Source organism: Phaseolus vulgaris, chromosome 1 (genome assembly GCF_000499845.2).
Source record: "Phaseolus vulgaris cultivar G19833 chromosome 1, P. vulgaris v2.0, whole genome shotgun sequence".
In the NCBI taxonomy this organism is placed as follows: domain Eukaryota; kingdom Viridiplantae; phylum Streptophyta; class Magnoliopsida; order Fabales; family Fabaceae; genus Phaseolus; species Phaseolus vulgaris.
Window position 1 is genome coordinate 50,442,952 of NC_023759.2, and position 6,000 is coordinate 50,448,951.

A 6,000-nucleotide genomic window follows, 5' to 3' on the forward strand; every position below is an offset into this window, starting at 1 on the left:
CTAATAGAGTTGAGGATTGCACCCACTTATATACAATGAATTGTCCTTATCTCTAATCGATGTGAAATCTCCATCAAAAGAAGATTACGAAGACTACTTAAAAAAAAAAAAAAACAGATGGACCGAAAAAAAAATCGTTGTTTTAATCCCGATCCGAATAGATAACAATAAATCTATTAAAACAAGTATTTATCATCCTGCACAGCAAATACATATCAGTATCTGTATATACAGTGGACGGTGGAAATGGATACACGTGATTGTAAAGTTGTTGGCAAAATAATTTTAAATTTTAAAATATTTTCTAATTTATATATTTTTTAAATGTTCAAGTATGATCCTAATTTAAATTTTTGAGAAGAACCAAGAAAAAAGAAAATGGTTACTTCAGTAATGTTGCAATCAAAACACATTAGGAATGATTAAAAGGTGTGATGAGGAATCATGGCAAATTCGAGTACATACGAATTGGTCAACAGCACATGTTAGACAATAAGGACCAAGACAGATTCAGCACTCATAGGTTCAGTCTTTTTCATTCCAATTGCTACCATTCTAGGCTGAAAGGGAAATTGTGATTTTGAAGCCCTAATATAAAATTGTAGTAAAATTAAATAAACATTCAACAAAATCTAAAACTAATTTTAATCACGTTGCTTATCAGCATATATAAATTATTTTTCTCACTTTTATAAAACAAGGTCTATATAAAGTAGATTATAACTAATTACATAATAATTTCAACGCCACGCTTTAAATATAAATATGTGAAAATAGATTCAATGCATCAATTTGAAAAACTTATAACTAGGACCAAACTAAACAAATCTGATTTTTTTTTTCTATTCCATTCAATATAAGATACAAATAAATCTAGGTCATATTATTTTTAAACAGTAATTATATTTCAAGAATATATATATATATATATATATATATATATATATATATATATATTTGAACGGGGTTGGGGTACAGAGAACTATTGAGAGAGGATTCTTCTTCTACCCTTAGTTGATCGGATTGTACTTCAGCTTCCTTCCTCTCGCAAGCTCCTAACTCTTACTTACTCGTCTCACTTTTTGGTCTTCTCATAGTCCAGACTCGAAGGGTACCTGTAGAAGACACTTTGACGCTCAAGTCAGTAAAGGTGTTCGACGCTCGGTTAGGGAATTGGACCGTATTTAGGGATGCATTACCTAGTTCTTAATTGTGGATCCTGATTGAACGTAATTGAATTTGTTCTGTCGGTCGACCCATTGACGTGGGCCAAGATCTTGATCAATCCAGTGGTGGAGACCGAGACATGACATCAGTCATACTGCCCCTTACCGATACAATATATGAGTTGTCTGGATTTGTGGTCAAACCGGTCGTCACCGTCATAATAGGTTTCAACAAGTATATCCAGTATGATGTGACATCAAACCGCACATTACTATCTTAATTACAAATATTTTTATTATTAATATATATATTAATAAAAAATGATTTCATTACCATTTATGATTCTATGATGTGAAACATCATTAATAGTTTATTTATGTCTTTGACAATCAAAATGAATGATCATAATGAGCAAGATGACCACACTAGAAAGAACAAAATACAATTAGTGACTCAGTATTCATATACCATATCATTATCAAAACATTATAACTTATACCTAATTTCATTTCATTATAGTATTTTACTTTATCCATCAAGTTGCAACTTTGAGCCCTTATGTAAGAATTAGAAAGAAGGTCCTACAATGCAGAAGAAATAGTGGTTTGTGTGGGATAGTTGAGCCAGCAGAAGACGGCACTACATCTTATGTCTCTGTCCTGTGTGTTCACAAAACCATGTGACAACCCTAAATCAATTTCTTGTTCTCCCTTTACCCTCCCATGCGTCCCCTTCCCAAAACAACACAATCAACATAAATTCCTCTTTTTCCTTCTTTTTTAACCAAAGGGACCCATTCTTTTTCTATAATGTTCCCCATTCAAATTCCTCATCTAGCCCATCACTGCAAACACAATCATTCCTTTTACTCATTCATTACTCATTTTCAAAAAATCTACCAACTCTTACTAAACTTTTATTTTTATAATTTAAGTTTAACTCAACTTCATAAAATCAATTATAAAATAATGTTCGCACCTGTTTATGTACGATAAAATGATTTAATATCTAATCGATGTGTTATATATTATGAAATAATTTAATATCTAGTGGTAATTATTTGTTTAGGGTTTAACAAATTCACACCCATTAAACATTTTCTTAAGTTACTAAACAATGGATCATTTGTTGTTTTTAATATAACTAAACATCCTCAAAGATTCGGCAGATTTAAACAAATCAAAGTGATGTGTTTCTGAGCTAGAGAGGAAGAAGGAGAATTCAAATTGAAATTATAAGAAATTAGTGTGGACCTTGGATGTTGTTTGCTTTTTGGTTGTGTAATAGACACCAAATTTTGGCACTTTGTGGAATTAGTGCAAAGTTTCGATGGTGTGTTTGGCACGTGTACAGGAGACAAAAGAAGGTGGGATGTTTCTTTCTTCGTTCCTATATTTTTATTTATTTATGTATTTTAATTTTTGAAATATTCAAATTATTTTTTGATAGTTTTGGGTGATTTTGAAATAGGGAGAGTTTAGTAAGTAAAATGTATTTCTGGAATAGAAAATAAGGAAGACAAAAAAATCATTCTGAAACACAATTTTTTTACTTATATATGAGTTATAATATGTATGTAATTCCCCATCGTCATTGCTTGCTCTCAACCGTGTCCATGAAAATACATAGAAGAAAGAAGGAGAGTGGTATGCATTGACTTTGGGATTTTTAAAAACTCTCAGGTTATTTTGTAAATTCACATGAATGTAGGGTGCAGGAAACAAGTATAGGGGTGCAGAAAGAAAATACAAGATTGTGTGGGTAGTGAGTTCATGCTTTAGTTGGGCCCTTGGCCCAATTGGTGTATCGCGGTCCATTTGGATTCCCAACAACAAGACCTAAACCCAGCAATAAGACTTAAAAAGAAGATAAAATAGATAATTTTATATATTTTTATCAAAGTGAAAAAAATATTTTATTTATTTATTTTTCTGAAAAAAAAACTGTTAAACTGGAGGAAAAGGAGGTAATGATATTATTTAATAAAAGAAGAGAGAGATAAAATAATAAATGGTATTAAATGAAGTGTTTAAACTGTTGGAATATTAAAAAAAGAAATAGAAGAAAAACTGTCACAATATTAATGGAGAGAGAGAGAGAGAGGATTGAAGAGTTAGATAAAACCTTACTCAGTTGATGAGAATTTTGTTGCAGAAAATTCAAATCCTTAAAAATACCGAAGATTGTATTTCCTTAAGTTAACCTAAATTTCTTAACCTTAAATAGATAGATTTATCTTACTCTTCAATTTCTTTAGTTTTTTCATTAATTTTAAATTAGTTTCTTTCACTGCTTACTTTTCTAAATTAGATTAATGCTAAAATCTTACTCTTTTAAATATTTCATTGTTATTTATAAAAAAATATAATTATTTATAAATCTTCTTATTTAATAAGCATTTTTATTGATTCTGGATGTTTTGATACTTTAAGTAATTGTAGAGCGAGTATTAGAAACAGACATGTTTGAGAATTTTTTTTTTAATTAAACCCACATACAACCTTTTTTATTATATAATTGAATCTTTAAGGAAAATTCACTATATCCAATCGAAAACTTCAGTCCTTAATATATATAACATGAAAAAGAGTATATTAAACTTCCCTAGCGTGAGACTATATATTATAGGTGGTCCATATTATAGATGGTCCGATAGCGGGTGACACGATAGGCCCAACAAATATTCGCTAGGATAGACTCGAAATGACTCCGATACCATATTACGAAGTGGACTTTAAGCCTAATTCAACCCCATAAAACCGGTTCATAGGGTTGAGGTTTGCACCCACTTATATACAATGAAAGACTCTAATCTCTAGTTGATGTGGGATCTCCAACCGTTTAAGTTAAATTTTTTTTAAAAATTCTATTTTGACTTTAAATTTGAGAAATAACATTGTTAGGGTCAATTAACGTATTCGAAATATTATTCATTTTTAAATTATGATTTAGCTTAAGTAAATTTCTTTAGATTTTTTTATTTTGACTTCAAATTCGATAGATAACATCGTTAGGTCAATTAACGTATTCAAAATATTATTCATTTTTTTATCAACAATAAAAAAATTAATAAATATGAATCACTTCCTGAGTAGTTCAACTCTTGTACATAATTGCACTTTATGCTCCTCCTACTTACCAAGAAACGCCTATCATAATGACAAAACCGCATACCCTGACAAAATAAAACTTGCAAAAAAGACATTAAGAACCCAACTTCAAACAAACCAAAGGGTTCAAACACCAGTTAGAGTAAAAGATCGAACCAAATCGAGACTTTGGAATAAAACCAAGACCAAACCCTTAATTGAGTCATTGTGAACATTTCACGCATCAGTCACGTCATTTTTAAAGATGACATTGTTCTTATGTTTCCAAATTTCACTCACTATTCTAACTCAAATTGCACTCCAAACATCATTAACTGAATGGAAGTAGATGTTTTGTCACGATTTTATCTTTAAAAAATGTCTGAATGAGTTAAAGTAGGAAGGATAAATCATTATTCGCCTTGATTCCATGTGACGTAATACTATATTGACGGTACCGGAACAGTTTATATAAGGGAAGATGTTTTTGTAGCTTAGCATTCTCCTGGTGTCCCTTCCTTATTCCTTATGCTTCCATTTCACTTCCTCTTTCTTCCTTTCTTTATTAACAAGTTATTCATCATCACCTTTCACACCATCATCAAACACATCATCTGCATGAATTCTGCACACATCATGGAGGTGTCCCTGCACCATCTCCTCATTCTGCTGCTCTCTCTCGGCCATTCCTTAGTCTGCGCCAAATTTCACTGGAGTCCAACATACCCTGCAACCTACGAGGAGATGAGCCGCAGTGACAACGTGAAGGCCTCACTCAGCCTCTCCTTCTCCTGTCTCTTCATCTTCTTCCTCTTGTTCCTTTTCCATAAACTCCGGGAGCGTTTTTGCCCCCTCCCGACAACAATCACCGAAGCGATCAAAAGCTGTCCCACCTTCGATTTCTCCGAGATGAAGGAACTGAGCGTGGGGAACGGGGCAGAGGAGTGCGCGGTGTGCTTGGTGGAGTTCCAAGACTCCCACACCGTGAAGATGCTGCCGCTGTGCCAACACGTTTTCCACCAGCACTGCATCGATCAATGGCTAGCCTCTCGCCTCACGTGTCCCATTTGTCGCCAGAACCTCATAACACATCATACTCAACTCAACATCACCGAAGTCCCATCACCAGAACAAGAACAACAAGAACAAGAAGAAGAAGAAGAAGAAGGTGGTGAAGATGAAAGTGAGGTGGCAAGGGAACAGGTTTAACGATGAGTGGCTGAAGAATTTCGGAGTTTCGCCACCGTCACAGATTCGTAGGCGTTGATTGTCGTTTTTGTCTCTTCTCTTTGCTCAATTAATTGCTCCTTCTAGTTAGCTTCATGTACATATTCACCTGCATATTCTCTCTATAATAACCATATCTATTATATTTCTAAACTACTCATCATAAAATAAAAAGCAATATTACTTGTATAATCGTTTGAATTAAAATATCATTAATTGATCCAAATGTTTGTATTATTATGAACAAAAATTATCATTTTCCGAATAAACGTACATCATATGTAAGTGTAATGTTAAGGTGTTTGTTTTAGGAGGTGGGATAATTTTTTTTTTATATTTTTTTACTAAAATGAAATTTATTTTACGAAAATTATGTATATAGGTAAGTTGTGTGAAACTGACACAATTTTTCTCAACGGTTAAGGTAACGGTAAAGTTGTGTCAACATAATTTGAATGTATTTCACGTTAATCCAATTTCACTTTAATTGTATCATTAAAACATGATTTTTTTCACA